This window comes from Trichosurus vulpecula, chromosome 4, assembly GCF_011100635.1.
Source record: "Trichosurus vulpecula isolate mTriVul1 chromosome 4, mTriVul1.pri, whole genome shotgun sequence".
Taxonomy (NCBI): domain Eukaryota; kingdom Metazoa; phylum Chordata; class Mammalia; order Diprotodontia; family Phalangeridae; genus Trichosurus; species Trichosurus vulpecula.
Genome location: NC_050576.1, coordinates 34,363,539 through 34,387,561, shown reverse-complemented (window position 1 = coordinate 34,387,561; position 24,023 = coordinate 34,363,539). Strand labels below are relative to the sequence as shown.

The following is a 24,023-nucleotide window of genomic DNA, read 5'->3' as shown; positions in this document are numbered from 1 at the left end:
TAGAGAATAGCAATAATAACTTTCCTCTATATATAAACTGCCTTTGCAAAGTACTTAGGCTCATAAGATCATGAATCTGAGTCCGGAAGGGACATTAGAGACTGTCTACTCCAAGAATTTCCCGTGGTCACACAGGTAATAAGTAGCAGTGGCAGGATCTGAACCCAGGTCTGCCAATGCCTATGGGAGTGCTCTTTCTACCTTACTAAGCCATCACCTCATGAGTGACTATGGTTCATGTTGATCTTGCAGTCTTCTAAAGCCCCCGATCATTGTACTTGTGAGATTAATTTTTTGGACCCAAGTGTAAGCATTTATATTTGCTCTTATTGAATTACATCTTCATAGATTTGGTCTAGTGCTCTAGCTTGTCAGGATCTGTTTGGATCCCAATTCTGTTACCCAGTGTGTTAGCTGTCCTACCCAGCATAGAACCATCTGCTCGTTTAATGATAAATCAGTCATCTATGCCTTTAATCAAGTCATTAACAGAAACATTAACAGAGTTCTGTCATTTTAGGAAAGACACTGACAAGCTGGAAAGGGTCCAGCAGAGGGAGACCAGGATGGGAAAGAGCTCCAAGTTCATGCCATAAAGAGGGAACTGGGGATATTTAGCCTACAGAAGACTTGGGTGGGAGGAGACTTCAGAGCTGTTTCCAGATATACAAAAGACTGTCCTGTGGAAGAGTGATCAGCCTTATTCTGTTTGACCCCAGGGGACAGAACCAGGAACAGTGCAGAAGCTGATCTAGGCTGATGTCAGGCAAGGATCAGAAGTGTCCTAGAGTGGGTCAGAATGACTCAGTAGGTAGTGAGCTCCTCATCACTGGTGGTCTGCCAGCAGAAGCTCCAACAATGTATCAGTCTGCCTCTTTTCCCACAGCCCTTTCAACATTTGTTATATTTGCCCTGCTGGGGATATTATAGAGGATATCCTTGTTGAGGGGTCACTGGACTAGATGCCTTGGAGGACCCTTCCACCTCTGAGACACTGTGACTTTGTATTCATTCATTCCTTCACCTAACAAGTATTTATTCATGAGCCCCTAAGATGTGGCAGGCCCTATGCAAACACAAAACCAAAGTAACCCCTGTCCCTTTTTAATAATTAAATTTATTTTCCATTGACAAACATTTATTTTCTCTCCTCCTCTTCCTCCTTCCCCACCCCAATCAAGAAAGAAAAGAGGGGGGCAGCTAGGTGGCACAGTGGATAGAGTACTGACCCTAAAGTCAGGAGGACCTGAGTTCAAATCTGGTCTCATACACTTACTAGCTGTGTGACCCTGGACAAGTCACTTAACCCAATTGCCTCAAAAAAAAAAGAGGAAAAGAAATAAAACAAAACCTTTATAATGAATATGTATAGTCAAGCAAAACAAATTCCTACATTGGCCACATAGAAAAATGTGTGTTTCATTTTGCATATTAGCCTGTCACTCACACACACACACACACACACACACACACACACACACACACACCAGGAGATGAGGGCATTCTTCATGAGCAGTCTTCTGGAATCCCAGTTGGTTATTGCATTGATCAGAGTTCTTAAGTCTTTCAAAGTTATTTATCTTCAACGTTATTGTATCAGATTCATTGTTCTCCTGGTTTTTCGCCCTTCACTTGGTACCAGTTCATACAAGTCTTCCCAGATTTCTCTGAAATCATCTCTTCCTTTCTTGTGGAACAATAATATTCCATTACTTGCATATACCATAATCTGTTCAGCCATCCTCTAGTTGGTGTGTTTCTTGTTTAGTTTCCAGTTCCTTACCTCTACGAAAAGAGCGGCTCTGAATATTTTTGTACATATGGGTCCATTTCCTCTTTCTCTGATCAATTTGAGTCAAAGGGTCTGCACATGTTAGTGACTTTGGGGGTTTGGTTCTTGATTGCTTCTCAGAACGGCTGGACCAATTCAGATGCCTCCACCAACAGTTATCAACCTGCCTCTTTTCCCACAGCCCCTCCACCGATTGTCATCTTTGCCCACTGATGGGTGTGAGGTAAAACTCTGTGCCGCTTTAATTTGCGTTTCTGTGATGATTGGTGATTTTGAGTATTTTTTTTTCAAATGGCTATAGATAGTTTGGGTTTCTTCCCTTGAGAACTGCCCAGTCATATCCTTTGGTCATTTATCAATTGGAGAATGAAAAAGCCCCTGCCCTCAAGTTGCTTCTATTCTATTGGAGGGGAGTGGGGAGAAACAATAGGTACGAAGATAAGTGAATATCAAGTATATACAGGTTAATTAAGGGAGAAGTTAAAGTACTGAGTGAAGTTGTTTGTAGTTGTGCTCCTCCAAGTTTCCCCAGGATGAAGCTTCAAAAGCAGATGTTGCTAGGGTTGAGGATTAAACCTCTGAACTAGCCCCCCCTTACCTCAAAAAGCATGTGATGCTCATCCACAGGCAGAAGGAAAACCTTTACATCACAAGGCCTATGGTGAGTGGAGGAATGCTGGTGATAGATTAATTCAGACTATGTCTAAGCTGAAATGGACCATGGAGAGCATCCTAGAAATGGGAGCTTCTGTGACTGGATACGTTCTGGTGATGGGAGCCATAAGAGGATGTCAATGGCAGGAAAGGCAGTGAGGTGAGGACCAGGGGCAAATGAGGCAGAGATGATCAGAGATGGCCATGTCACATGCTCTCCCCTTCCAAGAATAGAGCCTAGTGGCTGCTGGGAGACTCGGGATCCTGGGCTCTAGGCAGCTCCCATCTCTACCCTGCAGAGATTACAGAACTAGGTAGGTTTTTTGGGACCGTAAGGTCCAATCTCTCATTGTTTAGAAGAAGAAACTGAGGCCAGAGATGGGAAGGGCTTGGCCCAAGGCCACACAGAGAGAAAGCAGAGTTTGAAAGATGCTTTGGCCTGGAGAGCTGCGGGTACAGAGAGGCTGGTCTCAGTCCTGCTGTTTCTCTGTGCCCCTTATCTCCACCCCTCCCCAGCCCCCTGCTAAGGGGCAGGATGGACCCTGGTGTAAACAGGATGGACCCTGTAAACAGGCCAGACAGTGAGGGATGGAGAGGCCGGAGGTGTTCCCACTCAACCCAGCAGGATCCCGGTGGCAGGGCATTGTCCGGGAGGTAGGGGGAAATGAAATAAACAAACAGGGAAGGTCTCTTTTCAGATCTCAGCTTGTTATTTCAGCCGGACAATTACCTAGCAGTCTGGGGCTGGAGCTCGGATGGCCCCCTTCCCTCCACTCCTGATGACCTAGGACCCTGGCACCCCCTTGTGCCTGCCCCATAGTGGCCTTTCTCATGGGACCGACAGGAAGGGGCTGGGGCACAGCTACAGCCAGAGACAGGAAACCAGAGAGGAGCCAGAGAGGTTTGGGCCTGATGGTGGGTCAGAGGATCCACCAAGTGCAAGAGGATCAAGGCCAGTATGGGCACTTCCCTGGCCCTGGGCACCTGCTATGTGCTGCCCGGGGTACTCTTATTACCTCCCTTTGGGGCTTGAGCAGGAGCCCTGCTGTGGATGTGTATGGCATCAGCCATGGGCAGATGTGGAACTGAGGAACCTAAGTTTGATCCTGGGCTCTGACATTTGCTAGTTCTGAAAGAGGAATTTCAAGTGCTTCAGAAATGAAAGGGTGTGTAATAAGGGCTGAGTTATCTCGTGGCAATGTAGCATGTGAAGTAAGAATATAGAGGCTGCCTGGGGCCAGAGCCTAGAGGGCCTCAAGTGCCAGGCTAAGGAGCTCCCTTACCTTTGAGGCCACAGAGAGCCAAGGGAAGGTTTTCATAGCATCATAGAATCCCAGACCTGGAAGGGACCTCAGAGGTCATCTAGTCTAACCCACAAAAAAGGAATCCCCTTTGCAAGATACCCAAGTAGTTATACAGCTTCCCCTTGGGGTCTTGCATTACCTCCTGAGGTCAGTAGCCTCCTTTGCTCATGGGCTTGGACTCTTCCCAGAAGTGATCCTTCCTGTATCTGAGCCTGAACTTAGCTTGGATGGTTGGGGTACAGCCAGAGCAACGGTGGAGGCCGGTGGCCTCAAGGGTGGGATGGTGAGGGAGGACGGATGGTGAACCAAGGTCTAATGAGCCTAAGGAAGCTGGGATTGGAGCTATCTCCAGAGAAGGGCCCCAGGCCCCCACAATACTTAAGGCTTGGCCCCCCTACCCAATTTGATCGTCCACTCTCTCCCACCAATGGGAAAGAACCTATATCTGTTTCTGGGTTTTTGTCCAACCGAGGCCAGGAACTGGGAGAGGGTGGGGGTGATGTGGAGGAGCCGAGGTCCCTAAGGGCTTTCCACAGTGATTGGGAGCAGCAACAAAGAGAGAGGGAGAGAGAGCTCAGTCAGGGCCAGAGGAGGATTCCCCCCCAGGCCAGGCTGAATAGCCCCTAACTTTGCCGATCTAATCTCTCACAACTACTCTGGGCACAGTCAGTCCATGAGAGTCCCAAGGCTAAGAGCCTGTGCCCAGTGTCCCCCTCTTTGTGCCCCCCCCAACACACTTCTAGAATCTGAAGTCAGCCAGCTGCCTAGTCTCTTCCACAGCCCCCAGCTTCCCCTGGCCAAGGTAGGAATGTGTGTTCTCTCCCCTCGATCCCATCTCAGCAGAGAAGCCAAGGCCAATCTTCTCCCTTGGGGGCCTCAGACAGGAACCAAAACCACAGTTCTTTTGACTAGATCGGGTTAAAGCTAACAGCATCTGAACACATGATGTCCCTAGAGGAAGGCTGAACAAGAATATGGCTCCCCACACCCACTTTACAGATCAGGAGACTGACACTGAGAATGGGAAATTATGAGGGGGTGAAAGGAGGGATACAGAGGGAGAAAGGAGAGAGAGAGAGAAAGAGAGAGAGAGAGAGAGAGAGAGAGAAAGGGGGGAGGGAGGGAGAGAGAGAGAGGGAGGGAGAGAGAGAGGGAGAGAAAGGGAAGGAGGGAGGGAGAGAGAGAGAGAGAAGGAGAGAGGGATGGAGGGAGAGGGAGAGAAGGAGGAGGGAGAGAGAGAGGGAGGGAGGGAGAGAGGGAGGGAAGGAAAGAGGGAGGGAGAGAGGGAGGGAGAGAGAGAGAAAGAGGAGGGAGAGAGAGAGGGAAGGAGGGAGAGAGGGAGGGAAAGAGAGGGGGGGAGGGAGGGAGGGAGAGAGGGAGGGAGAGAGAGAGAAAGAGGAGGGAGAGAGAGAGAAAGAGGAGGGAGAGAGAGAGAGAGAGGGTGGGAGGGAGAGGGAGGGAGGGAGAGACAGAGAGAAAGGGAAGGAGAGAGGGAGGGAGAGAGAGAGAGAGAGAGAGGGAGGGAGAGAGAGAGAGAGAGAGAGAGAGGAGGAGGAAGAAGAGAAGAGAAGAGAAATAACGAGAGGAGAAGAGAGGAAAGGAGAAGGGAGGAAAGGGAAAGAAAGAGAAGAGAGAGAGAGGGAGGGAGAGGAAGGCAAAGAGAGATAGGAAGAAGAGAGAGGAAGAGAAAGAAAAAGGAAGAAGAGAGAGGAGACAGGAGGAAGGAAGAGAGAAAGGAGGGAGAGAGACTAGAAAGAGTATGAGAAGGTATGGGGTGTCTGAAGTGAGTCCTCTGAGGTGGCCCCACCCTGAGCCCAGGATCCAGGACTAAGCTGTCACTCTGTCTGCTGCCTGGCTGTCCGACAGCCTGCCACACACACAGACACACACACACACACACACACACACACACACACTCACACGTACATGCACACACAGACATACACACGTACCCTTGCTCAAGCACATACATAACTCTATTGGAAAAACTATCCTAATCCCCACGGCACATTGTCCTAGTGTGATATAAAATCCAATGACATGTGGCATTTGGAAAAGGTCACTCTCCCCATCAGGATTCATTAGCCCGCTGCAGCCTGCGAGCCCCAGGATGGGCCCCCAACCCCTCCCCCAGCCATCCCCTGCAGGCCCCGAAGCTGGACACTCTCCCAAGCCGGGTCCCCTCCCAGCAGACACCACCAAGCAGGAACTGTCCCCAGAAAGCTGCCCCTGCCCCCTCAAGAGCTCCTTGAACCCAGACACCAGTAAGGTCTGTCAACAAAACTCCCCTTGCCCCTAAATACAACTGTGACCCATTATCCCTGAGGAGCACACCCTCTCACCAGACGCCCAAGTGATTCCCGTCCTTCAGTGTCATGGAGTGCCATCCACCCCTGGCAGCATCCCTTCCCTCCAGCTCCCTGGGTGCCACCTGTCCCAGGAGACCAGGGAGTACTGGCTGCCTCTGGGAGTCCCTCTTGTCCCCAACACAAAGAACCACAGACCATCTGTCAGATTATGAGGTTTATCAGGCTGGGCTATTGTTGGGAACCCTCTCCTGAAACCTCAGCCAACCTGAAGCTTCTTGGCCTCCTGGGTTCCAAGGCATAGTCCACAATGGCCTAGGAAAGCCACCATTGTGGGGCTGGGGTAGAGGTCGTGGCCAAATATGGGCCAGTGCTTGTGGCTGTGGCTGAGAGAGCAGGGGAGCTCGGATCTTTGCTGAGTCCTTGGTTCTCTTCCTCCCAGCCTGTGTGGGGATCTTTTGTAGCCAAGGAGTCCTGCCCCAAGACATGGCACCACCTGTGCCCAGGTCATCCTGCCCATTCCTGGAAGTCACCTCCTCATGCTCCTGAAGGTCAAGTCCTGTCCTAGCTCTGAGCTAGTCCTTGAAGAAGCAAGATTCTGAGGATGTCAGGGCTTGTCTAGGCTGGCTCTCCTCCCCTTTAGAGGGAAACTGGAGCCCAGAGAAGGAAAGGTGCTTGCAGAGGTCAAGAACCAGGGCTGGACCTTCATCTAGGACCTTGTCCTTCAGCAGCTGCTGGGGATAGGAAGAGGAGCATGAAGAGAGGGGGGAATGATAGAGGGAGGCAGGAGGGGAGAGAGGGGACAATGAGGGGAGGCAGGAAGGTGTCTCTTCTCTGGTTCCAGAGGTCCCTTTCCCTGGCCTGTCCAGTGTTTTCCATACACAACAATAATAACTCCCCAATCTTCAAGACATTAAGTCTTCACAGTCTTTCCCTTCATTTTGAGGAAGGTGTTCCTAAGTACAGCTGACGTCTCTAGGGGCTAAGGTTCGAAAAGTGCTTCATTCCCTGGCTCACTGAACCTTCCAACAGTCCTAGCAGGGAGGTGCTGGGGGTCCTGTCCTGCCCACTTTCCCAGGGAGGGAACTGAGCCTCAGAGGGGTGAAAAGACTTATCCACAGTCATACAGTGAGGTTCTAGCAGGGCTAGAGCTTGAAACGGAGTCTTTAGAGAGTGAGAAGGAGGTGTAAACAAAGATGCAGAGGCCAGGGAAGGACTTCATCCATCTGTCCGTCTGTCTGTCCATCTGTCTGCACTGAGGCCAGAGGCTAAAACCTTGTGCTCAGGCTGTGCCCAGAGGGGACCCTAGAATACCGAGGCCCTGAGTCTCCACCACCTTCCATGGTGGGACCCAGTCCAAGTGGCCTGCTGGCCACACACACACACACACACACACACACACACACACACCCTTCTGTCCCTACTTCCTCTCTGCTCCCCCACTGGATCATGGCACCTGCAGGAAGCTGAGGCTGAGGGGAAGATGGGTCTGGTTTCTACAGAACCAACCGCCCAAGCCCCAGGAAACTGTGCCCCTGACCAGCTGTGCAGTGGGTTCCTGATTCCCCCCACCCTGGGTCCCCACTCACCCCTTATTCCATCACCCGCTCCTGCCAGCCCTAAGCCTCCAAACACTCTGTGGACTCCTCCACATGTTCCACTGGGCCTCTGCCTTCCAGGCTAGCTCCATGGCCTTAGGCCAGCCCTCTAACATGTCCCTTTTCAACACTTTGCCCCACATGTTCCACCACATACCGGGGGGCGGGGGAGAGGGACGAAGGTCAAGTGCTCGGCCACAGCTGGGCTCACACAGCCCTCTTCCCCAGGTCACCGCCCCCAGCCCCTCAGCTTGTGCCAACAATTGGCACCTGGGGACTAGGGCCTACCCTACAATCCCCACCCCAGTGCCAGGCCCAAGGCAGGGCCTCATGGGGCCTTCGCTGTTATGAGAGGCCTGAGAGATGGGGCCAAGGCATGGACTCCCAAACCTTCCTGGACATCCTCAGGAAAGAGCTCCTCCCCTTCTCTATCCCAGCCCCTCGTTTAAGTGCTCCTGGGAGCTGAGGTGTCCGGGAAAACTATGACCAGGCCCAGGTTAGGAGCCTCCTTGATAGCCCAGCCCCAGAACATGGTCTCAGCCCAGAACACCCTGAACCTTCCTCAAAGCTCTCAGCAGTCTGCAAGTGTTACAGCTCTGTGGAGGGAGGGGGAGGGGTGTCTAGGCTACAGGTGGCCCAAGCCCTGCCCTGGCCTTCTTCATCTTTGGCTCCCCCCCCACCCCCACACAAAGGACCACACCTACCTATGTACTGTTGGTGGATACACAAGAGATGGAGATTTTGAGGGAAAGGCCTTGAAATAGCTGTGGGCAGAGCTGTGAGACTACTAGTCCTGGGGATTTGTGATCAGTTAGGGGTTCCAGGTGTCTGCTGGCCAGCTGGAAAAACACTGGGAAAGCTTCATGAAACAGGCAACATCTGGGCTAGGTCAATTTGGGCTGGGTCAAGAAGGAACACATTTCAACTGAAAATATTCTGTAATTCTGTGAGATGAGGCCGGGAGGAGACCCTCCATTCCAGTCATGGTAGTTGAGGCAAGCAAAGGTGTAGGAGAAGGAGAGGGCTGGACAAGCCTGGAAAAGAGCAAGGAGTCCAGTCTGGCTGAAACCCAAGAGCCTAAGAAGCGGACATGTGACATCAGCCTGGAAAAGTGGGGTGGGTCCAGCTTGTGGAGGCCTTGATCGCCATGCCCAGGAATTTTGTAATCCAAATCTGTGAGTGATAGGGAGCCAATGAAAGTTTTCTGAGCAGAGAAGTGACCTAGGCAGACCAAATATTTACTTGGACTGGGGATAGACTTTTGGAGAGAGTAGAGTGTAAGAAGTCTGGCATTAGACGTGGGACCCTCCACCCGTGGCCTCAAGTCAGAAGAGGCTAGGCAGGAGATGATACCTGGGGGAGCTGGTGAGGGGAGATCCCCCCTTGAGAGTAGTGACAGCCATCCCAGCTCCCATCCCTAGAGCAAAATACTGTTTTCTGAGTTGTCTCCTCCCACCCACCCCACCCCCCACTGCCAACACCCTCTGAGACGAACAGTAAGAAGAACAAAGATAATTCCCAGCTCACAGAGGACAAAACAGAGTCCCCATCAAACTTCCAGTCATGCAGCTAGTCAGTGTCCAAATCAAGGGTTTGTGCCTCTGATATTGGCACCCTGCCATTTCCTCAATATTTGTTGAATGAATGAATGATTCCTGGCTAGGGACCTGGATCTCCCTGGACAGATCTGGGAAGCCTCTCTCATGGCAGATTCTCTACATTAGTTGGTTGGCTGAAGAAGACTTTGTGGATTTGTCCCCATTGAATTTCATTTTATCTGAGCATTAGGCTAAGTCTGGTAGGTTATAGCTTAATAGTAAGAAATGTAAAGTCTTACTCATGGGTTCAAAAAATCAACTTTGCCTGAAAGGGAGCTCAAGGTGAATGAGCCAGCGGTGGGTTATGGCAGCCAAAAAAACATAAGCTCCTAGATCTCAAGCAAGAAGGGACTCCAGAGGCCCTTCAGAGGCCATCCAGTCCATACAGCTGAGGAAACCGAGGCCTACACCTCAAAAGTGGGATTTGGACCATGAGGTCTCTGACTTCAGAGCTGGTCCTCATTCTACTTTACCACACCACCTACTAGGCATCGTCAGCTGCCTTAAGAAAGGTACAATGCCCAGGAAGGACACTAGTGATGACAGTACCACCCTGCCCTGCCCCGGGCACTATTGTGTTCAGTTTTGGGCACCACAGGTTAAGGAGGTCATTGACAAAGTATTGAGAGGAGGGCAATCAGGACGATGAAAGCCTGGGGGTCCGTATCATAGGATCTGTTGAAGAAATTGGGTGTGGTTACCTGGAGAATAAAAGACAGGGTAGATATCAGGCATTTGAAGAGCTGTCCTTTGGAGGGTGGAGGAGGTGAAGCCAGCACAGACAATTACAGGGTTATATGCAAGTAAGGCTCAGGGCCCAAATGCCTGTGGATGGGAGGTAAAGAGCCCTGTGTGCTGTCCTCCATGCCAAGTGGCTCAGGGAGGCCTCTGCCTCCCTTCCCTGATTTCAAGACCAGAGACTTCTACTGAGCCATGCTGCCCTGGGAAACAACTCCTCCCTCCTCAAGCTTTAGACTCAGCACCAAGGCCAGACTCAGCCCTGCCCCGGCTCCGGACCAGAAGAGCCCAGGGCCAGACCTAGCCCTGCCTGGGTTCTGGACCAGAAGAGCCCAAGGCCAGACCTAGCCCTGCCTGGGTTCTGGACCAGAAGAGCCCAGGGCCAGACCCAGCCATGCCTGGGTTCCAGACCAAAAGAGCCCAGGTGGATGGAAGAGGGGGAGGAGACTTTGGCTTTTTATTGACCCTCCATCACTTCATACTGGGCTCTACAATTTCCCCAGCTCAAGGTGATTAAAAATTAATTGATTAGTTTAATATTCTCCTCTCTTTCCCCTCTTCCCTCCCTGCCTCTCCCTTTCCTGGGAAGAGAGTTCAAGGAGCTTCTGATACGCGTTAATTAGTCCTTTACAGCCCTTGTCAAATTCCAAAGCAGCTCATAAATTCATTAAACCCTTAGATGGAGCTGGGGCTAGTGCCAAGCCACCAGTGTGGGGATGTTGAATTTGTCTTTGTATTACTTACCATCAGTGGGAAACCAAGGCTCAGCAGCACCACGGCCAGCCTGGCCTAGGGCCCAGAGCCCAGAGCCTAGAACCTAGAACCCAGAATCCAGAATCCAGTCTTGTGGCTCTCTCTAGAGCCAGAACCCAGAATCCAGAGTCCAATCTTATAGCTCTCTCTAGAGGCCAAAACCCAGAATCCAATCTTGTAGCTCTCTCTAGAGCCCAGGACTCAGAACTCAGAGCCCAGGAGACAGCCCAACATAGCCCATAGATCAGAAAGAGAAGCCAAGAGTTTATAGATTTCATATCATCATTGACTAACTTGGAATAGTTTTAGATGCTCAGTCCTTGGGGAGCAGGGTACAGAATGTGGAAAGAACACAGGGTACCCTGACCCCAACCATTTCCTCCCCAAATCTGCACATGACCTGGCTCAAGGTTATTCAGAGAATCCATGTCACAAAGACCTACAGGGGCAGGAAGGAGGCGATGGCTTCCCTCTCATTTGTCACCTTCAAATCTCTCAGCTATTTCTATTATCAAATATCAAAGCCAGGAGGACTTTAGGAGTATCTGATCTAAGCCAAACCTGAGTGAGATGCTCTCTCCAACAGCCCTATCAAAGTGGTTACCCAGTCAAGGATATGGTCTATTTCCTCCCAAGAAAGCACTTTGTTCTGTTGTCATCGAGTCTGGGGCCCAGCCAGACAAGACTGACCCCCTCCTTCACTGGGCAAACCTTCGGATACTTTGAGCTCTTCTTTACCACCGGAGCCTTTTCTTCTTCAGGATAAACATCCCTGAACCAATCCTCATAGAACATTATTTGGAGGTCCCTCCCCAAACTATCCACTTCTCTACCTTACCACAATCCTTCCTAAAAGGTGGTGCCCAGAACTGACTGCCTCCTCCATATTGGGTCTGACCAGGATGGTGTGCAGTGAGACTATCCCACTTCTACAACTGGAAACTTCGACTCTGTCCATACAGCCCTGTCCATTGACTTTGTCACACTGTGGACCCAGACCGAGTTGGTCATCCTCAAAAGCCACCATATCTTTATCTCAGACAAACTGCTACCTAACCTGGTCTTCCCCATCTTGTCCTTGTGAAATCAATTCCTTGACTCTAAGTATAACACTCTATGTTTCCCCCTAGTAAATTCTATCATATATGACTCAGTCCCATGTTCTAGCCGGCAGAGATCCTTTGGGACCCTGACTGTTATCCAGTGTGTTGGCTGTCCCTCCCAGCTCAGGGTCATCTGCTAATTTAATTAGCCACTATCCATCTATGCCTTTATCCAAGTCATCGATGCCACCACTACCCCAAACATTAGAGTCTCAGCACTCCCATGAATCTGAGATCTCACTGATATAGGCAGTCCCTCCAACATAACAGATCACAAGTCATCCATGCTTGCCCATGCTGTGTCACTTGAACCCAGACCTTCCCATAAATTCCCCATGGAGAATCCGTCCAGCAAGCTAGGGAGCAGGGGTCTCCTCAGCTCTCTTGAGATGGCATAGCTGTGTCTGTCAGAGATAAAAATATCATTGTCCATGCCTTATACTAATCTTTCTACTATAGTATGGTGCCCCCTTCTGAGCTCCTAATTGAGTGGCTGGGCACATATACTGGCAGCAGATGGATGGGGTAGTAGACAGGATGGCCATTATTGAGTTGGGTTGCCCAGGACAGATGCCCACAGGTAGATCACACTGTCTCCATGCTTTCTCAGACACTGATGGATAAGGGGTAGGATAGGGCAGAGTAAGGGGTGATGCTCAGGGACAAATCTCTGGTTACTGAGGGCATGATGTGGCTTCTACCTGAATCATGCATCAAAGCCATTAGAAGGCAGTCATGGTCTGAGCAGTTCTAGGAGGTAGCCTCTGCTCTCCCATCACTGCCCCATGGGCAGATGTCTTCCGCTCTATGTGGATGGATCTCTAAAGAACACTGCTTAGTGCTATCCCCGTTAATGTATGGAATGACACATAAATGGAAGGGCTACGCCCCAAATACCCTTCACTTCTTACTGTTGCCCCTTATGGGACTATCATGTCAATTGAGAGTTAGGATTCTGTAGGAGAGAGAACCCTGGACTTAGAGGCAGGCAGACCTGGGTTCAAATCTTGTCTCTGAACCTTACAAGCTGTGTGACCCCTCTCTGAGCTCCAATTTCCTCATCTAGAAAAGGGTTATAATCATACCTGTGAAACCTCCCACACAGAGTTGCTCTGAGGCCCAGATGAGAGAATGTATTTGTAAAGTGCTTTGCAAACCTTTAAAGACAATGTAAATGTCAGTAATGAATTGATCTGAGTCTGAATTGAAGGGAGTAGCTTTGAGGAGAACGAGGCCTATTGCTCCTTTGTTCCCTTCTCCGGACCTCATCTTTATAGCCCCACCCCCGAGCCTCATGGAAAAAAATTACTTAAAACTTAGGTTTGGACTCATATCTAAAGCTTCAACAAAAGGGGGCGGGGTAGAAGAGTACTCAATGCCCAATGATAACCAGGTATAGGGGTATAGGACAGTTATTTATTTCATACACACACACACACACACACACAGAGGCACGCACACGCACACACATACATACACAATGCTTAATACACACAAGACCCTCAAGCTCTCATTGCTAGAAAGCTTTGTGAGCAGCAGCTATAACACAACTAATTTTACCCTCTCCTTGACATCATATCCTAAGACATCAAGACCTGATGAAGTTCAAGATCCTGCCGAATGGGTACATTTCACTTTGACTCTGCCCTGTCCAAACAACTTCATTCAGGTCCATGTTTTCTGGCAAGCCAGGTTAGAGTGTAAGCTCCTCCCCCTGTTGGTGGTCATCCTCTCCAATGCAGAAATTCCCTCTGCTACCAGTTAGCTCTGACCACAGGAGCCATGTTCTCCAAACTCTCAAATCAATCAATCAATGAAAATTTATTGAGTGCTTATTATGTGCTAGGCACTGGGATAAGTACTGAGGACACAAAAAGAAATGAGGAACAATCCCTGCCCTCAAGGAGCTTATAATCTACTGGATTTCTCCTAAGTAGTTTACAAACTCACAAGACTACAGCCAAGGCTGGACATGGACACTTCCATGTCAGGATCCCTGTTCAGTCACTGATGTTCAGGGAAGGAAACCTCAAGCAGAAAAAAAAACATTAGGTTGAAGATTAGTAGGATAAAGAGAAGTGATGTTGTCATGGGAGACTACTACAGACTATTTAAGCAAAAGGAAAGATTAGATGAGTACCCCACACTTGGTACAGAGGCATGTTATGGAAGTGATGGGGGATGTCAGTATCTGCTGGCAATGCTGTCAGTAGCATGGAGTCAACAAATCTTTACCTCAGGGCTTCTACATTGGAAGGGGGTCACCTCCACTGAGGAGGGCATGCTTCCTTGCTACAATGACCACCATCCCTGCACCTTGCCTTGTGTCCTTCAGGGTCCTGTCACTATGGCATCTCATCACTAGGGACCAGTTGGCCCCAAATCCCCAAAGGGGCCTCTTTGGGGAATGGGCTGGCACCCTCCAGGCACAAGTGCACCCCTATCGGACCTCTGAGCTGGCCCCACCCTGGGTGCAAATGTTCTTAGTTACAACTCTGTTCATCCTGCCAGAGGCAGAGCAGCTGATAAATTCTCAACTTGTCTTAACAATCATTTCAGCCTTTAAAGGATGGGGGAAGAGACAAGGGGGAATGGTGCTCTTCTGGGTTTAACTCACAAGCAGAAAAAGGCTAGGATTCCTGGGGGCAGTGACCCTTCACAGCCTAGATACTGGCAGAGGAAAAGAAAGCTAGGCACAGACATCAAGGAACCTTAGAATTGTGCTCTTCCAGGTCTGACTGACAGGCTGAGAAAAGTCTGGGAACCCTGGGGGCGATGATCCCTACAGCTTAGAGTTGATGACAGACAAGGCAAAGAAAGCCAGACATAGTCTGCTGTGTACACTAGAATCTGGGGAAGCAGATTTCAAAGTGTTCTGAGAAAGGACAGGTTGAATACAGTATCCTAAAATCTACAGGGGAAGCAAGACCCAAAAGGTTGGGCAGTTCTCAAGAATGCAATTCTGAAGACACAAAGAGAAATTATTCTAGAGAAGAGGAAAAAGGGGGAGCTAACTGTCCAAAGGGACCTGTGGGACTCCACAGGGAACAGCTCATTGGCCAGCTCATATTGTAAAAAGAAATGAACAAATGATGGAATTGAGGACAGGAGAGAGACTAGAGCAGATAGCATGGTGCGGTCTTGTAAGAAACTGTCCAAAGTGTTACAGCTCAGAGGGAACGGAGGCTGGTGAAGAGGGTTAAGGGAAGCAAAACATGCTTCCTTTATTATGCTGTGGGCAGGAGGAGGATGAAAAGAGGGAAGAAGACTGCAGCTCAGCATGGCTGGGATAGCCACACTAGGCATCTTTAAACTGGAAGAGACAGAACACAAATAGCGAATATGGAGTGGGAATCTCAGATCAGATGGGAAATAAGAAGAGATTGCCTGACTTCCCTCAACAAGTTATGTCTCACGTCCAGCCCCATAACATCCCAGGTCCTGAAAGAACCATCAGATGTGAGGGTTGAGCCATTGTTGGTGATGTGTCTTGGAGACAGGGAGAGGGAGCAAGGGACTGGAGGTGAGCAAGTATTCCAACTTAGAGTCTGCCAAATACAGTTGGGAGAGTTGGACTCAATCTACCTTGTTATACAGATGATTAAGGAATATCTAGGAAAGACTTCGCCAATAACAAGACATACCAAATGAACCTTGTTTCCTTTTTTTAACCGTGTTTCCAAAGGGAGTAAATGGGGAGGGGGGAGAAAAGGGGAAATGCTAAAGCCATAATTGTTGGGATTATTATGGAGGGGATTCCTATACCACAGTGGTCTGGACTCAGTGACCTTTGATTCTAGCTCTGAGATTCTGTGATTCTTCAAAAATGGTACCACCCTTTCTGTCTTCAAGGACCTTTTCTTCTGGGAGGGATAAAGAAAGGAAGGATGCTTTCAGTTAAAAAAGGGAAGGGCATACATGGGAGATGACCTGCATAAATGGGAGCCAAGAGACAGCAGGGTAACATTAAGGAAACTCTGGTGATCTAGTTTGGCTGGAACTGACAGTAGGAAGGGGGTGGAGAGCGTCTTCTGGAGAATCTTGTGCCAGGCTTCAAGGCTGGGTGCCAGGCTGAGCCTTCTTGAGAATCTTCAGTACAAGCTGAGTTTTATTTGATCCTAGAGACAATAGGGAGCCAGTGAAGTGTTTGGAGCAGGGGAATGATGTAGTCAATCTGTGCTTTAAGAGTCTTTTGGCAGTTACACGAAGAATGGATTGAAGAGATAAAAGACAGTCCCTGACCTCAGGGAGCTCACAATCTATTGCCCTCCCTCAAACACTCTAATTGTGGGTAGATGGCTTCCACACATTTTTAGGGACCTTGTATATTTTGGGGTGGGATCTCGGACCAGCTTTCTAGGATATTGCCTCATCATCACCACCATGGTTATTAAGATATTTGTGTTTTTATCTCTTCAGATTTCCTGAGAGCACTAGACTGGGATTCGGGAAGCTTAGATTTAAGTCCTTGTTCTTTTACTTAACTAGCTGTATGACTTTGGGCTGTAAGGCTCTTTTTAGACCTCAGCTTTCCTGTCTGTAAAGTGGGCTTGGTATTGATGATCTCCGACACTCTATGGGTCTATGAAACATAGAAAGGGCCTTAGAAATAATCCCTTCACCTCTCAGGGCCTCAATTTCTCTATCTGTAAAATGAGGAGACGAGTCTCAATGATCTCTAAGGTTCTTGTCAGAACTAACATTTTGTGATTCTGTGCCCAATTAGTTGTAATTACTGCTGGCACAAACAGCAACAACACATTTTTCTTAAAAGAGCGAAGGACAGACCCAAAGGACAGACAGTCACTGTGCTGAGTGGCCACCAGGCATCTATGTGTGTCATCTGTCTTTGGACTCATTCAATCATTGGCTCCACATGAATTAGAGTCAGCTTTGAGGGGACATTGTTGATTTCCACCAGTCTCCAACTGTTCCCTTCATGGACCCGTGTGTTGGGTGTGTTCTTCTGTCTTGAAAACCGTAAGGGAACAGAAGGCCCAGGATTGAGCCTGTGAAATCATTCACAGCCTCAGGCCAGAGAAGGAGCGGGCAGAGGAGAAGAATGAGAACAACAAGGGTCCAGCGCCACGAGCAACTGAGGGAAAAGCATCGCCTCCAGCAAGGGAAAGCTGTTAGCAAGTCAATGCCTGTTCCTTCCTCCCAAGAAGCATCCATTTATCCCTGCCCAGGGCTTCCTGTGATAAGGTCAGGACCCTGCCCATGGCCCATATTTACCCCAATCCCAATGGTCATTTGCCTTCTCAAGAGCCATCGGAATGGCCCTTGTCACCAATAATTAGATAGTTCACTTGAGGAATTCTGGCTAGGTCAGAAGGAGATGGACAGACACGGCTAACCACGTCAAGGAAGCGATGGAGAAGCGTTCTAGAACATGGACAGGCAGAAGGAAGAGGGTTGGAAAGACAGATATCTGATAGACCAGAGGGAGTCAGACTGGACACATGACTGGTTATGTCACTAGAAGGAGGGCAGAGAGATGACCAGAGAGGTTACTAGAAAATGGGCAGACAAGTGGCTGGCGAAGCCTCGGGGGGACACGAACAGACCAAAGAATGGCCGGGCTGGAGGGGGGATGGAAAGACAGACAACCACCTAGTTCAGAGAGAAGGAAGTACAGACAGCAAGCAACATCACTGAAGAAAGGAGTGACCTCATGGGCAGAGGGCTTTTCTAGAAGATGCCGCAGGCAATTCACTTAACCCATCTATAAAATGGGCACCTACTTTACTGGGATGCTATACAGGGGATTCATTGAGATAAAAGATGTTAAGTAAATTGCTAACGTCAAAGTGCTATGTTTGCTATCATTATTATCATTATGGTCACAATCAGCTTAAGTGTATCTGTAGCATCTCTACCTCTCTGTATGTCCATGTGTCAATGTCAGTATGCCTCTCTGCCTCTGAGTCTGTAGGCTGGGGCAGCCCTGGGTGTGACATTATATCTGGGTGTGGCTTTTCAGCAGAATACCTACCGGTGGATGCATGTCTCTCCCTCTGTGTCTGTATGTGTGTGGGTGCACACCACACACACACACACACACACACACACACACACACACACACACGCGCGCGCTCACACACATATGCACACACTCACACACATACACTCACACACGCGCGTGCGCACCTTTGTCAGTGTACAGCCAGCCCCTCAGGTTGTAAATCCTCCTTGTATGTCCGGAGGGTGAACAGTTTATAGCCCAAGGTCAAGTCTATGAATCATAGGAGGTGTTGGGAGGAAACAGCAGAGGTCTGGCAGTAAAGTGTGTGGGGGGGGGGGGAGGAGTGGGGAGAGAGAGAGAGAGAGAGAGAGAGAGAGAGAGAGAGAGAAGAGGGGGCTGGGCTGGGTTCTAGCCTCGGGTCTCTGAGCTGGGCTGAGCTAAGCTGAGTTTTAGCCTATGCAGCCTCCTCTTGTTTTTTTTTTTTTAATACTATCTTATTTGTCCTAATGCAATGCTCTTTGTTTTCCACATCCTATTCATTTCCAAACATATCCACTCCCTCTTTGCCCTCCTTTACCCAATGCACCATCCTTTGTAACCAAGATTTTAAAATAAATGGAAAAAAAAAGCATTTCAGCCAATTTAAGCAACATGTCAATTATGCCAGATGCAATGTGCCATATTCCAGGGCTCACCACAATGAAGTCAATGAACAAGGGGTATTTTGTCCACTTTTCTCTGGGGCTTGGTCATTATAATGGCAGTTTTCATTTGTGGTTTCATGCTCTCTCTGTTTACATTGGTGTGGTCATTATGTCCATTGCTTTCCTGGTTCTGTGTCCCATTGCATCAGTTCATGGAAGTTTTCTCATGTTCCTTTGAATTCTTCATGTTCATTATTTCTTACAGCGCAGGAATATTCTATCATGTCCATGGACTGTGGTGTGTTCAAGCATTCCCCAATCAGTGGGCATTTGCTTTGTTTCCAGGGCTTTGGAACTAGACAAAAAGTGCTGCTGTGACTCTTTTGGTGGATATGTGATTTTTTTCTGTCTTTAACCTCCTTGGGGTATAGGCTTACCAGTGGGGCTCCTGGGTCAAAGGCTGTATACATTTCAGTCATTGTTTTAAATTATACTTTGAAATCACTTTCCAGTTCACAGCTCCACCAACAATGCATGAGTGTGTCTTGTCTTCTCAGAGGCATTCCAACGTTGACTAGACCTATCTTTTTTCATCTTTACCAATTTGCTGGGCCTGGGAAAAAACCTCAGAGTTGTTTGGGTTTGCATTTCTCTTATAATTAGTGATTTTAAACATTCTTTCATGTGGTTGTTTTTTGCGATTCTTTTGAGGACTGTCTGTTCATATTCTTTGACTCATGGGAAATAGCTCTTGGACTTATGTGATTATGTATATTCTTGGCAAATCCTTCAAATGAGAACTAAGGGCAGGAGAAGAGAAAAATTCATACAGCAAGGGCTAGAGGTTGGGTTCCCCTCTTTTCCCCCCGGACAAGATTGTCAGGGAGCTCCAGTGGGGCTGCAGATTCAAAGCAATGTCCAGCTGTCCAGAGTTCTGGAGCATGCCATGACCTTCCCTGCTCTCTGCCTCCCTGTCTTTAGCCCAGGAGTAAGATTCTCCAACTTTTACAAAGGGCTTTGAGATCCTAAAAGAAAGGATCCCAAATGGTCTTCCTGTCACAGGTCCATGGACTGGTATATGTTTGTGGCTGTAGCCTATAGGATGAGCCAATGTTTATGCAACACTTAGAAGTTTGCAAAACATTTCCCACCCATTTTTTTCATTGAAGCCTTCCATGACCCTGTAAGGGAGGTGCTGCAGGCATCATTAGCTCCATTTAATAGATCAGTTAGTCAATTATCCATCAATAGGCACTTTTTCAGTATGTCCTCCATGTGCTAGGCACTGTTCAAGGTACTGAAGACACAAATACCAAAGTTTCTGCCTTCCAGGAGATTACATTCTACCAGGAAGATGCAGTAGACTTACAGATAAATAAATAGAGGATATATACAAAATTAATTTGCAGTGATAGAGAGGGGAGACAGGAAAGACTTTTAAAGGAAGTGTGCCCAGAACTGAGCCTTGAAGGAAGGAAGGGGTTCCAAAAGGCAGAGATGGTGAAGAACAGCATTCCAGGCTTGGGAAGCAGCCTGTGCAAAATCAGAGGCAAGAGATGAAATTTTAAGTCTAAGGACAAGGCAAGAGGGACAGTATGGATGAAGGTAAAACTCATGAGGGTGAGTGATATGTAAGCAGTCTAGAAAGATGGGCTAGAATCAGATCATGAAGGGCCTTATATACCAAATGGAAGAGTTGGCATTTTGTCATAAAAATAATGCAGAGCCACTTGAGTGTAAGCAGTGGAGAGACATGATCAGATATACTTTAGAAAGATGGCTGATAGCTATGTGGAGAATAGATTGGAGATGGAAAAGACTGGAGGCAGGAAAACCAAATTAGGAGCTTATTGCAATAGTTCAGAAAGGAGGTGATAAGTGCCTGAGCTAGAAATGTAGTATGAGGAGAGAGAAGGGGATAGACATGAGAGATCCTGAGGAACTGAAATTGGCTAAACTTAGAGATTTATTGGATGAATGTGAGGGGTGAGGAAGAGTTAAGAGTTGAGGATGACTCCTAGGTTATGAGCCAGGATGTCTGGAAGGATGTTGGTATCTGTGACAGAAACAGAGAAGTAAGAAAGAGAGATGAGTCTGGGAGATGTGAAAGTGAATTTAGTTGTGAATGTGTTCCATTTGAGGTGCCTTTGGGAGGCACAGATAGAGGCGTCCAGCATATAGTCGATGATTGAAGACAGGAGCTCAGGGGAGAGATGACCCCCGAGATGGAGATTTAGAAGGAATCCGCATAGAGAAGACAGTTCAGTGCATGGAAACTGATGAACTCTCCAAGACTGTAGAGAGAGGAGGAGAGGGCCATGATGGAGCCCTGGAGACACCCACACTGAGAGGATAGGACATGGATGAAATCCTTCAAAGCAAACTTAGGAGGATCCATCAGATAGGCAAGAGAACCAGGACAAAGCAATGTCACAAAACCCAAAGAAGGAGGGAATGGTAACAGTGCCAAACACGCCATAGAGGTCAAGAAGGATGAGAACCATTACTCTGAGCAATAAAGAGACCATTGGTGACCTTGAAAAGAATGTTTCGGTTGAGTGGTGGGGACTGAAACCATACTAAAAGAGATTGAAAAGTGAGGACAAAGAGGGGACAAGAATGAGCAGTTTTTTCTAGGAGTTTGGCCATGAAAGGGAAGCAAAAGAGAGATAGAATGTTAGCTAGAAAGACTGGCAGAGTCAAGAGAAAGGTTTTGGTTTTGTTATTTTTTAAACTGGGAGAGAATGAACCCATTGTAGGCGCCATCCTCAAAAACTAGAGCAAAAGGGGTTGGACGGATAGGGGCTAATAATGATGAGATGATGTGAATCATGGAACTGGGAATGGGAAGGATCTTCGCACAGATGAGCATTCTAGATGTCCTTGTCTTTCTTTTCAGTGAAGTATTTCTTGAGATTCTGTCCTGAGAAAGGGTGGGCAAAAGGGAGTCTAGGTGGCTGAGAAGATAAGGCTTGGAGCTGCTGCCGTGGAAGAGTAGCTTAGAGAACAGATCGAAGGATTGCCGTGCATCAGTGAGGGCCCAGATGAGATTGGACAGCAATGTTCTGCAGCAGACCTGGTCAACACAGCTGGGAGAAACTTCCTTCTGTGTCATTGGGCAGCAGGGGTTCAAGAGTACAGAAGGCAGGTGACACAAAGAATGAAAGGCTGGTGTCTGCAAATGTCTGAGAGTGATATCAAGGCAGCAAATTTCAGGGTCAAGAACCAGGTCAAGGAGAACTGGCTAACTCAAGGGTGGGGACTGTGAAGGAAGGAAAAGGAGCCCATTCCAACAGCCTCCTCCCTGAAGTCCTTCTCCAATCCATCCTTCACACAGCTGCCTACGGCCTAGGTCTGGCCATGATATGCCCCTGAATGTCAGTCCCAGAATCTGCTGTGCCCCACTCCATTGCCTGTAGGATAACAAACAAATTCCCCTGTTGGTATTTAAAGGCTTTCACAGCCTGGCCCCAACCTATATTTCCAAATTGATTTCACATTACTCACCTAATATACTCTTCAATCCAGCCAACTGATCAGTCTACTTAATGTTTCCCGTGTCCAACAGCCCGTTCCCCACCTCCATACCTTTAAATATACACACCCTTGGACAGCTAGGTGACACAGTGGAGAGAACACAAGGCCAAGAGTCAAGAAGATATGAATTCAAATGTGACCTCAGATACTTACTAGCTGTGTGAACCTGGGCAAGTCACTTCACCCTATTTGCCTCAGTTTCTTTATCTGTAAAATGAGCTGGAGAAGGAAATGGCAAACCACTCCAGTATCTTTGCCAAGAAAACTCCCAAAGAGGTCACAAAGAGTCAGACACAACTGAAAACAAAATAAAAATAAATAAGTATACATATATAAACCTTGTTCCCCAAACCTGGAATTCAGTCCCTCTTCATGTCTGTCTCTTAGCCTCCCTAGTTCCCCTCCAGGGCTACCTCCTACACAGAGCCTCTTCCAAATCCTTTCTTTAGTGCCAGCCCCTGAAATGATTTTACTTTTACTTTGTATATATTTTTTAATTGACGTATCTGTGCCCGTGTTGTTTCTCACCAGTAGAATGTAACTTTCTTGAGAGCGGAGACACTTTCAGTTTGGCTTTCGTATCCCCAGCACCCAGCAAAGTAGCTGGCATATAGTAAGTGCTTGATGTTGCATGTTGGGTTATTGTTCAATTTAATGAAGCCAGTGCACTGTCTGCCCCAAACCCTTCCCCTTTCCCCATTTTCCTTACTACCAGCCTCTCAGTTACTTCAGCTCATGACCTAAGTGTCGTCGTCAATTGCTCACTGTTTCCTGGCCACCATACTCAATCAGCCAAGTCCTGTAATTTCCACCTTTGTAACACCTCTCAATATGCCCCCCTTTTCTCGTCGAGTGCTGCCCCAACCCTGGTGCAGGCCCCCATCACCTCAGACCTAGACCATTGCCTCAGTTGCTGGTGGGGGGGGCCTGCCTGCCTCAAGTCTCCCCCCATTCCAGTCCACTCTCCACTCAACTCTCAAATTGATCTTCCTAAAAAGCAGGTCTGATCTCGTCACCCCACACACTCGATAAATTCTGGGGATCAAATACAAAATCTGCTGTCATTCAAAGCTTTTCCTCATGTTGAACCCTTCCCTGCCTTTCCAGGCTTCTTACCTCTCATCCCCTCTCCCACCTAGTGGCACTAGCCTCCTTGCTATCAGGTCCATCTCCTGATCCTAGGCATTTTCTCTGACTGTGCCCCCTGCCTGGAATGCCCTCCCCCCTCATTTCCACCTCCTGGCTTCCCTGGCCACCTTCTGCAAGAAGCCTTCCCCAGTCCTCCTTAACCTCAATGCCTTCCCTCTGCTGATTCTCTCCAGTTTACTCTGTATGTACTTGTGCATGGTTTGTTCTTTGGGGGCAGGGACTGTCTTTTGCTTTTCTTTGTATCTCCAGTACTTAACACAGTGCCTGGCACATAGTAGGTGCTTAATCACTGTCTATTGACCTGACTTGACTCTGACTCTGTTTCTCTGAATTGTACCCAGTGACCTGACTCAGGCCACCCTTACTATGGAGACAGAATAGATCAAGTCCTTCCCCACACAATCATCCATGTGTATAATCGGGAGTCAGCCCCTTAATCTCCCTTGCCTCAGTGTCCTTATCTGTAAAAATAGAGCTGACAGTCTACATTAGCCAACCCCAGGGCTTTAGAGAGGAAAGAGCTTTTCAAGGCACCATGACTTCAAAGTGGCAGCTTTGAATGAAGCATTTATTAAGGATTTACTATATGTAAAGCCCTGGGGATACAGACAGAGAGGCCAAAGGGCCCCTGTGTTCTAATTGGGGGAGCCAATGCATAGAGGATGTTTCAGTTGGAAAGGACTGGAGGTGCTCAGGGAGCATCCACAGGGAATGTGGGAAGGCTTGAGGTTCCCTAGCATGCATCAACAAATCAGCTGGTAGAGCGCAGGGTCCAGAGACCATGGAAGCAGAGCAGATGTGAAGGCTTAGTGGTCCTCTCTCGTAGCAGAACAATTTTAGCTCATGGCCAAGCTCGGAGTGATCCTGAAGAAGGATTCTGAG

At 48.4% G+C, this 24,023-nt stretch overlaps 1 protein-coding gene across 1 annotated transcript in view; it reads left to right on the top strand.

Annotated features, from left to right (window-relative positions):
• Positions 1-24,023, top strand: part of RNF220 (ring finger protein 220) — a 247,914-nt gene that overhangs the window by 164,092 nt on the left and 59,799 nt on the right. The gene's annotated exons all lie outside the window — the stretch shown is intronic.